Genomic DNA, 11,753 nt, shown 5'->3' on the forward strand with positions numbered 1-11,753 from the left:
GGGAACCCCCTCACCCTACACTGACCTCTGGCTAAATCAGGGTCCAGCTTACCTGTGAGTATGGTACTAAAGGGACTCTTTACTGCCCTTCACCTGCTCCTGAGGGGAAAGATAAGCAAGGCTGCTTTTTCTCGAGCTCTACAACCACCACTTTCAAAAGGTCACACCTGTGTGTTTTTCTGCATGGGCTCCAAACAGGAAGTCATTATCAAAACTCAGGTGCCCTTTCTCCCAAAGTCTTCTGGGAAATGTAGTCTATGGCGGGGAAAAGCCCATAAGTCCTGGACACAGGTTGATTTGCATGTATACCTGCTTTTATGTTTCCTTCACATTTCCTTAATAAGCCTATAAATCCTGGTTTTATTACTATTTATTATTATTAAGCCACCCATGAATATTAGAGCCGGAAAGGACCTCAGCAATCCATCAAGTCTAACTATTTTATTTTAGAGATGAGGAAACTGAGGCTCAGAGTGTAACTAGTTAATGGTAAAGGTGAAATTAGAACCCAGGTGTCCTGATTTCCTAACCAGGGTTCTTTCTATGTTGAAGGTTGGTCTTCGAGTAGAGTGGTTGCTGCTAATGGTTATGAAAGGGTTGTTCAAGTCAACAATTTGACAAATGCCTACTATGTGCAAGGCCCTGTTTATATAAATACAAACAAAAATAATCCCAGCCCTCAATCACTTTATTGGGGAGAGGGGAGGGAGATAACAAGAGGGGTAGGGTTTATAGGGAGAGGAGAGAATACAAGATAATATATCCCAGCCCTTAAGCCATTCTTTAGGCTAACGGGAAAAAAGGCCAAAGGCATAGAGATGGACCACAAATTACAGTGCCACAAAATATAGTACCACAAATTTTATATATGTGTGTGTGTGTATGTATATAAACATGTATATACAGTTATATACATATGTATCTATGTGTGTATATGTACGTAAAGCATAGCCACATAGTTCTGCCTTAGTAGTTAATTAAAAATATCACCACATCTGATAGGAAACAGGTTATCCGTATCTGCTCTGAAGTGAGAAGAGGGAAGAAAAGGGCCCCTCCACCACATATCCACCAAGGGAGTACTCCACCTGGATTACATGGTTTTAATGTTGAATTCAGGGATTCTTTACTCTTCTTGTGTTGCAGACCCTTTGCCTAAGCCTACAGATCCCTTCTCAGAATATTTTTTTAATTCAAAATTGAATGTTAGTTCCAAATTACCAAATTTCAGTTTGAGGTTAGTAAAAATAAAGACATAATTTTTTTTTCCCAATCCAAATTCATGGGCTCCCTGAAGTCAATCCACAGATTCTAGATTAATAACCCCTGGTTCAATCATTAAAAGTTTTAAAATGGATTGTGTAGGGTATCTATAGCATTTTTTAAAAATCTGACCCTGCTGGACTAAGACAATTTTAGGATTCAGACAACATGGTGACACCTGATCTGTGCTTTGAAGACAGCTAGGTATTCAATCAGGGGAAGTGAAGAGGAAGTGCGATCCAGACACAGGGGACCACATAGGGCTATATATGTTATTGGCTCAAGGTTGTATTGTTGCATTCCCTTAGAGAAATCTGGTGATGTGAAACCTCCTGTAAACTCCACAGGACTCCATTTCAAAGGCCTATTGTGCAAGACTGTGTTAATAGTGAAATTTCCTCCTTTCACCTAGGCCCTAATGCCTCCAAGCAGTCATCCTGCTTTTCTCAGAAGTACCACAGTAAAAAACATACCAGCACATGCATGCAAGATGTTTAATAAGCATCCATTTAAAAGCTTCTAGAAAAAATACTAGTGACCATTTGGGAAACTCTTTAAATGAGTGACAATTCCAATTTTTACAGATCCCACTCCTTATCTTGGAATGCTTCTGCTTTGGGGGAAATTTATTTCTACAGCCACTGGGTGTCACTCCAGTCTCACTGAAGGCTCTCTGGTGCCACGCTCAAAACAAGGTGGGAACCTTCACAAGAAAGAAGGCAGTTTCCTCTCAGACTCTGTCTACCACAGCAAAGTAAAGAGGAAGCCAGAAGCCTTCATCACACAGGGCTCACTCCTCTCACCCTATATTATTTGTTGCAGTAATTTTGGCAAGACTAAACCTAGCTTTGAATCTCAACCTCTGTTACCTGCAAGGTGTGACATTGAACAAATTACTGCATATCTCTGGGCCTCAGTGTCCTCACTAGAGGAGCCACACTGCATTTCTCAAAAGTCCTGCAGTTTCCTTATCCATAAAAGCAAGGGATTGGCTGACATTGCCAAAGGTCCCTTCCAAATTTAACATTCTATAAGTGTTTTTTTTTTATCCCAAATATCCAGTAACTCTGTTGTCTTTCTTACTTTTTATGAGCAGAGAGTCAGGCTTTCTTGACCAGCTTTCATTTAGAAGGATGGAATGAGGTATGTGAATGAGCTAAGAGATTTCTCTGACGTCTAGAACAGGAAACCTGCCTTGCAGAAAACATGCACCCAGCTGGTGTACAACATGGGCTTTTAGCAATATGAAGAAATCAGTCTAGTTTTGCACAGAGCCATTTGGATACCCATTTGGAGCCTAAAGAAAATGCCACATCATCCATTTGGCCTGCCCAATCTCCCCAAGCAGGAGCAATCCTCCTTTCCTGTGAACTGTGCTAGCTCTTTGTATCTTGCCTCTACTTTTATACTCCATTCTATATTACAGTTGTATTAGGTATCCCAAAAGTCTTAGTGCTGTTATAAACTTGAATAGCTTTAATTACTTTAAGCTGCTCTAAGACTTTGGGGACATTCTATATTTACATATGCATAAGTCTTATTTCTCCCCTAAACAATTGGAGGGCATTTCAATTTAATTCAACAGGATTTTAAGTAGCAACTATATCATATACTGTGATATGTTCCCAGGATACAAAAGGGCAACAGTAAATATTATTTCATGAGGTCTTTAGATGTCTTGTATTGCAATGCTCAAAAGCGTATGCAAAAAGACTGCTATGAAAAAAATACTTGAAGTCGACGCATCAAACCAGTTGCAGAGGATGAAAAGGTTAAGAAATTCTATGAACTTGGTTTGGATTGCTTTTGGGAAATTACAAAGTTCTTCTAATCACTCCAAGATTTTCCCTGAACAGTGGCCCATCATTTTTAATATCAATATTCTAAAGTCAGAGAACACTACACTCTTCAAAGAATTACAATTAAAGATTATCCAGAAGACAACAGAAAAGCATATGGGAGACATGAACAGATGGCAACACATTTCAAGCAAGGAATGATGAAAGAGAAACAAGGTAAAGGATGTCATCAAAGAAATGTTAAAGCTAAAAAGATGGTCTGGTTTTAAGGCAAGAGCAAGAGAAGACTGATGGACAATCTGCTGGCTTCGGTGTTATCCTTACAATGTCAAAAGAAATTGAGAAAGGTGGACCTCTTGTGACAATGTCATGAGAGGACATGGACAAGAGTAGCACAGGATGGGCAGGCATGAATAGGTTTCAATCTACATGGTTGGAAAGAATGTCCACAGAATCATTTGAGCATGTCACTTTCATTAGGAGATTATTGACATAATATTGAAATACAAGAGTGTGTGAAAGAGGAGACAGTGTTGCACTACAAGTTTATATTTCAGGAAATATATATTTTCAAGGATAAAATATGGTGTATTATTAGCTCCATAGTATTTTTGCAGGATCTGATAACACCAGGCTATTTTTTTGAAGAAATAACAAGATTATATTCAGTCCTAACAATGCTCCAAGAGACAGAGTTATCATTCTATCTCTCTTCTCTCTTCTGTGTTTCTACAATCAGCACTTCCACCACCTTTCCTCAGTCTCTTCTTAACTCTTTGCAGTCTGGCTTCCTATTTCATCATTTGACTAAAAGTTATCATTGGTTTCTGAATTGTCAGATCTAATGGGGTTTTCTCAATCCTCATCTTTCTTGACCTCTCTGCAGCCTTTGACACTGTCCACCACCTTCTCCTCCTTGATACTCCCTTATTTCTAGGTTTTCATGACACTGCTCTCTCTCTCCTGGTTCTCCTCTTTCTTGTCTGCCTGTTCATTCTCAATCTTCTTTGTCTGATCTTCATCCAGGTCATGATCAATAATCATTAGTGTCCCCTAAGGCTTTGTCCTAGGCCCTCTTCTCTTCCCCTTCTACACTATTTCACTTGGTGATCTCATTAGCTTCCATGGATTCAGCTACTGTCTCTACGCAGATGGTTCTCAGATCTATTAGTCCAGCCGTAATCTGTCTCCTGATCTCTAGGCTTTCATCTCCAACTACTTATTGGACATCTAGAACTAGATGTCCTGTAGACATCTTAAACACATGTCCAAAACTGAACTCATTACATTTTGCCCAATACCTTTCTTTCTTCCTAACTTTGCTATTATTGTCAAATGTACCGCCATCCTCCTCTTCATCTTCTCTCACCTCTCATCAGTTGCCTAGTACTTTCTAACATCTCTCTTCTATGCCTTCTTCTCTCCTCTGACACGGGCACCATCCTGGAGAAGGACCTCGTTGCCACTCCCCAGACTATTACAGTAATCTCTTACTTGGTATCCTGCCTCAAATCTTTCCCAACTCCAGTCCATTCACCACTGAGTCAAACTGATCTTCCTAAAGCAAAAGTCCAACCATGTCACTCCTGTATTCAACCAATTCCAGTGTTTCCCTATTGTCTCCAGGATCAAATACAAAATCCCCTGTCTTTTAAAGCTGCCCATAACCTAGCCCCTTCCAACCTTCCTCATCTTCTTATACCGTCCTTCAGGTACTCTGCTATCCAGTGACACTGGCCTCCTTGCTGCTTTTCCTTAAACACGACATTCCATTGGCTAACTCCGGGCATTTTCACTGTCTGTTCCCCATGTCTCAAACTCTCTCCTTCCTCATCTCTGCCTCCCAGCTTCCCTGGCTTCCTTCAAGTTTCATTTAAAGTCCTACCTTCTAACAAGCAGCCTTTCTCAGTCCTCTTTAATTGTAGTGCCTTCCCTCTGAGATTATCTCCAATCTACCCTGAATTTATCCTGTTTATATATAGCTATTTACATTCCATCTTCACCATTAAACTGTGAATTCCTTGGGAACAGGGATTGACATTTGTCTTTCTTTGTATCTTCAGTGCTTAGCACAGTACCTGGCACATTTGTTGTTGTTCAGTCATGTCTGACTCTTCGTGACCCCATGAACCATAGCACACCAATATTCTCCATAAATTTTTTTGGCAAAGATACTGGAGAAGTTTGTCATTTCCTGCTTCAGTGGACTAAGGCAAACCAAGGTTAAGTGACTTGTCCAGGGTCACACAGCTAGTAAGTGTCTGAGGCTAGATTTGAACTCAGGTCTTCCTGACTCCAGGCCCCAAGCTCTATGCACTGAATCACCTAGCTACTTCCATGGGGCACATAGTAGGTGCTTGATAAATGCTTATTAACTGCCTGACTCCATAAAAGTTGCTATATGATAAGCATCAATGCTGAAATTTATCCAAGGACAGGAATGGCTGTTAATGAAAGCTAGGAGAGTTCTCTTTTTTTCTGTGTGCACAACTCCAGATTTGGAGTCAACAGACCCTGATTAAAATCCAAGTTTTAGTACCTGTATGACCTTAGATTGATTACTTAACCTCAAATTAGGGAGTTCAACTAGATGGCCTTCCAGCTCTAGAGCTAGAATTCTAAGGATACCATATAATCCTGCCAGCTCCAAATACTTTGAGTATCTTCCATATCCTTCTGAAGTTTCTGTGCTTCAAGTCTACTCCCTTAATTCTACCTCTTATCTCCTATGAGGGTGCTGCATGTGGTCGACTTCCTTCTGTGTTACAAATTAGGACAATCATTCTATTCATCTATAAAGTAATTTATCATTTTCATTGATTTTATTAATTATAATAGTCATAGCAATTATAGGGAAAACAGCATGCTTCTTCTCTAAAGGTATATATCTCAAACATAAAGAATGGGAGCAACAAAAGGGTTCATAGAACTAAAGTGGCAGCTATGTGGCACGGTGGATAGAGCATTAGCCCTGGAGCCAGAAGGACATGAGTTCCAATCCAGCTTCAGGCACTTACTAGCACCTTGGGCAACTCACTTAACCTGATAAGAAAGAAAGAGAGACAGACAGACAGACAGATAGACAGACAGACAGAGAGAAAAAGAGAGAGAGAGAGAGAGAGAGAGAGAGAGAGAGAGAGAGAGAGAGAGAGAGAGAGAGAGAGAGAGAGAGAGAGAGAAAGAGAGAAAAAGAGAGAGAGGGAGAGAGAAAGAGGGAAAGAAAGAGAGAAAAAGAGAGAGAGAGAGAAAGGAAGGAAAGAAGGAAGGAAGGAAGGAAGGAAGGAAGGAAGGAAGGAAGGAAGGAAGGAAGGAAGGAAGGAAGGAAGGAAGGAGGAAGGAAGGAGGAAGGAAGGAGGGAAGGAAGGAGGGAAGGAAGGAGGGAAGGAGGAGGAAGGAAGGAGGAAGGAAGGAGGGAAGGAAGGAGAAGGAAGGAAGGAAGGAAGGAAAGAAGGAAGGAGGAAGGAAGGAAGAAGGAAGGAAGGAAGGAAGGAAGGAAGGAAGGAAGGAAGGAAGGAAGGAAGGAAGGAAGGAAGGAAGGAAGAAGAAAAACTACTGAGCCCTAGATAGCTGCAATGGTAAACTTAAGAATCTGTTAAGATTCTGTCTCCTGACTATTCCTGCCCTCCCTTGTTGCAGGGGTTTATGGAATTGGTTGAGAACTTACCCCCAAATTCAGAGTAAGAACTATGGTGGAACAATCGGGGCTTTTCCGCAGGGAACCAAATGTCAAAGGCACCTGAGTTTAGAAAGACCCACAACTGCAACTCTTCAACAGATTAAAGACAATGGAATTTAGTACTTAATTAGCAAAAAATAATTAGTTAAACTAGGAAGCTACAGGATGGCTCCTTACCTTCTCGATACTGCATACCTAAAACAGCCTCCCTAGCAGACATATTATGTTTGGGTTCTCTGCTTCTCTATCACAACCCACCCCCTCAATTGAGAGCATACTTCGTGCTGCTTGCCCCAGGTATGACTATTCCCTGTTTTGGCTCTGCCCAAATAATAGATTCTATCACTTCTTTGTATTCTAGAACCTCCATGGGATGCCTAACCAAGGTTGCAAGAAGTATAAATGGGTACAGAATAGGCTAAAAGATAGTATGCATTTTGATTATATGATTGCCTCCATACTAGGAGATTCTGATCTGTTATTTCAATGGATCTGTGAATCTATATATTCATCATGCATTTTCATTTTACCATTATGTATTTTTCCAATCAATGTCTACCAACAATCCTATGAATATCATGTTGGGGGTGGGGTGGGGAAGGAATGGAGTGGAGCTCTATGATATTGTTTGACATTGTTAAACAGGGTTCTTCTAGCAAAGGCATGTCATTCTATCATAAAGAACAGTGTCAGGAATGATAAAGATCATAATACTTCCAGCCCAGCCTTCAAAACCATCATCCAGGGAAGCAATTCCAGTAGAGAAAGGGCCAGACATTTCCATAAACTGTCACCTCCAGGGCAGGAAGCCAGCCTCACTGAAGCAGCAAGGCACCTTGAAAGAGAGGCATGAGGTAGCATGTGCCAGGAGAGTCAAACCTCTACCATCAACTTCCTGAAACCCAAAGAGTTTTGGGAATAGCAGTGCCTCCCAGACTACTGGCTCAGATTCCAGCCCAGGTCCTACTGTCATCATCCCAGGAAGCAACCTCTGTGAAGATGTGACCTGGAAACTGCTTCTACAGTTAGTGTACCCCACCTCCTCAGAGGCTCAGCCACCAGAAAAGAAAGTTCCTTCTACCAGTGTTCTTGGCAATGTCAAGTGGTTCAACAATAAAGACAGATTTTTATCAGCAAATAATGTCATTAAAATAATACATTACCATCTGTTTTGCTTCTGTTCTCTAAAGATCATGGGACCTTTCCATCTGACTTGCAGCTGTACCTCTTATACGTGTTGTTTCCACCATTAGAATGTGAGCTCCTTGAGATGAAGAACTGTATTGCTTTTCTATTTATATGCCTAGCACTTAGCATAGTGTTTTGCATGGAATAAGCATTTGATAATTTCTTTTTATTCATCCATTCAATGAGTTGAAGTTGTCAAGGAAATCTAAGATTAAAAGGTAGGGTTTTTTCCCAAGCTATGCTGAAGAAAAGAGGAGGATCAAAGTTAAGACTGGGACCATTGCTTAAAGTAGTTGGGATAATGGTAACTAAAAACCAAGGAGACAGCTGCTCCATCATTATTTTGCTTCCATTCTCACTCCCAAGGAGAATGACAGAACAAGGACAGAACAAAAATGGCTGAGAAGACATTCAAGAACTCCTAGTTGTTCTTGATGAATTCAAGTGATGGGGCCCAGGTGTACTTTTCCTTTGGTGTCTTAAGAACTAGTCAACATGATTACTGAAGCTATTAGTAATGTCCAAGACATGATGGAGACAAAGAAAGTACTCATGGGTTGCTGGAACCAGCCCTAACTGGCTTTCAGAGCTATTGTTCAGTTTTCAGGAATAGCAATTACACCTCAACAATCACCAAACACTACAAATCAGAGCTTGGTTTATTTGTTTTTGTTGTTTTCTAAACTTAATAAAGTGCTAAAAATATAGATTATTAAGCTTTAAAAGGTTGTTGCTTGTCCTTTGTCCTCAAAGAGGATGGTGACATCAGGGAGGTGATGCCATGACATGCAAGTGAATTGGATTTAAGTGAGGGAAGACTGTGAAAAGTCACCAGCCTCACTTTCTCCTCCAGAGTCATCTGGGTCCAGTGGCCAAATACACAGCAGGGTGAGTGGAGATGGCCCCAAGTGCTAAGATTTAAAAAAAGCCCGTGTGAATACATTTTTTTTTCTCAGAGAGCCTGAATATTAAACATTTATTAGCACACCCCTATATTGCTCTATAAACCTTGCGTGAGCTCAGAAGCAGAGCAGTAGGAGGCTCAGGGAATTAAGCCATCACCAGAGTAGAGGCCTGGTAACTAAGCTAAGAACAATGATGATGATGAAGATGACAATGAGGATGACAGTAATAATAACTGGCATTTATGTAGCTCTTTAAAGTTTGCAAAGTATGTTACATCTATTATCTCATTTGAGCCTCACAATACCCCTGAAAATACTATAAAATTGCTGCTCCAATTCTAAAAGAAAAAGGAAAGAGAATGAAATCAGCAAGCTGTAGGACAGCAGGCTGTCATAGTATTAAAGAACTGGTTAGTGAATATCTAGAAAATAAATCATGCCAGACTGACCTTAATCTCTTTTTGACTGTGTTACTCAAGTAGCGGAACAAGAGAAAGGTGCAGAGTTTACCTAGATTTTATCAAGTATTTGAGAGATCTCATGCTTTTCTTGTAGAGAAGTTGGAGAGAAGAGGACCAGAAAATAGTACAACCAGAATATATTCAGAAATAGTTGAATACCAAAAACTGTTCGATGATTTGATGCAAGCTTGGAAGCAGATGTCCATGGAATCTCAGATTCTGCATTTTGTCATGTGCTATTGAACATTTTTATCAATGACTTAGATAAAGGCATGGATAGCACTCTATTGTTTACCAGATAGATGTTACAAACTGGGAGGAATAAACAGCATATTGGATGACAAAGGCAGAATTTCAAAGATTTTTGAGGAGAGAGAACACTGGGCTAGATGTAGTAAGATAAATTTTAATAGGAATAAGTATGAAGTGTTACACATGGCTTTTTAAAGAATACATAGTCAGAAGATTGAAAAAAATCTGGATATTTTGATGGAGTGCAAAGTTCAGTATGAGTCAACAGTAAGATTCGAAGCCAAAAATGCTAAGCATAGTTTTTAAAGATATGGAGGTGATAGTCCCATTGTACTCTGCCCTGATCAAACAACATTTGGAGAATGCTGTTGTCTTTTGGGTACTTCATCTGGGGAAAGACATGAATAAGGTGGAGAATATCCAGTAGAGTGTTGTCAGAAAGGAGAAGAGTCTCAATCCCATGACACATGAGAACTGGCTAAAAGGTGGGGAGAAAAGAAGACCACAGGGCAAATTGACAGTAGGGGCAGTATAGATGTCTTCCAATAATTGAAGGGTTGTCATGAGAAAAAGAGATTAGATTTGTTCTACTTTACCCCAGAGAACAGAACTCCATGGAAGTTGCAAAAAAGCAAATTTAAACTTGACATAAGACAAAACTTCCTAACAATTAGAGCTATCCAAAAGTGGAATGGCCTGCATCAGGAGGTAATGGGTTTCCCCTTTCTAGGGGTGTTCAAGCAAAGGCTAGATGACCACTTTTAAGTTGTGATGTAGTGGGGGTTCTTTTTTGGGTATCAGATAGACTTAATAAGATTGAGGTCCTTTCTAACCCTGAAATTCTGTGATTCCAATTCAAAAGTATCAAGGAAACATTTCTCTGTGCTATGACGTTTGGAGGGTTGGCTTCCCAGACTACTATGGGCCATATATCACTCATTCTTGCCTTCACACATTACTCATACTGTTCTTCTTCCTTCAATGTCCTCTCCCATCTTTTCTGCCTATCACAAACCTACCATCCTGCAAGGCCAAGTTCAAGTCCCACTTGGAAGATTTCCTTGACTACATAAGCCTGACTGATCCCCCTGTTCCCATACCACAAATTGTCTTTACCGGCCATGTTGGTATTGAAAGTTTTATGTTGTCCATGTGTTTAAATCTTGTCTTCCAGATAAGACCATAATTTCCTTGGCCACAGAAGACCATTTTAAACTTATATATCCTTAGACAGCATTTACAATAATCTTGGACACATAGTAAGGGCTTATGGTTGAATTGAATTGAACTGGCTATCTCACATGACACAAGACATAATGTTGGGGCTTTTTCTTTCTAATGGCATTTAATCAAGTTTCTGTCATCGGTCCTACAAGATGCAACACTTGGGTAATCTACAAAGTGGAATTGAAGTCTTGGCCTTTGTTTCAATAGGTGGTATTCTCTAAGCATTACACTGTGCTGTTGCCAAGGCAACAGAGTTCAAACAGACACAGGAATTGAAAAACCCAATGTTTTAGTCAAGGCCTGTCAAGGCCTCCTGATATATGATAATGCACAGTCTTGGAAAGCGGATGCAAAGATCAGGACTAGAGTTAACTAGGAATTCTAGGCTTTCCTGTTCCTCCCTTCTGGTGCCTTCCCTCTGAAATTACCATCCATCTTTTCAATATGTATCTTGCATACGCATAGTTGTTTGCATATTGTCTATCCCATTAGAATGTGAAATCCTCCAGAGCAGGGATGGTGCATATGTCTTTCTTTTGTAACTTTGTAGCCTGACTTGTAAATAAGTTTTTAATAAATGCTTACAGACTGACTGTTCATTGTGGTGCAGGACTCCTTTAGACTAAAGGTGGGCAGCAAAGCTGCTGACACCTCAGTGTTCTTCATGCTCAGCTTCTTTCAAGACAAATTTTAGGGTTTGGGGGCAGGGAGAGAGAGGAACAGAAGAGTAGGAAGTTGTTTTAATAACCAAGTAACATTTTCTGCTTAGAAATAATTTCTGCCACCCCCATTCCTCTCATTAGATATTCTCTGGATAACAATTTCCTCTTTTAAAGTGCAAATATGCTGATAGGGTTAAACTTACTAGTCATTCACACTAGAAAGCTGATTGCTTTAATAAGAATTTAATAACAGGTGATAGCCACACAGAGGAAATGAGAATTTTGATTGGGAATTGAATGGGGGAAAGGAAGAAAGGGCT

The sequence above is a fragment of the Phascolarctos cinereus genome, unplaced genomic scaffold (genome assembly GCF_003287225.1).
Source record: "Phascolarctos cinereus isolate Bilbo 61053 unplaced genomic scaffold, phaCin_HiC Scaffold_2;HRSCAF=192, whole genome shotgun sequence".
NCBI lineage: Eukaryota > Metazoa > Chordata > Mammalia > Diprotodontia > Phascolarctidae > Phascolarctos > Phascolarctos cinereus.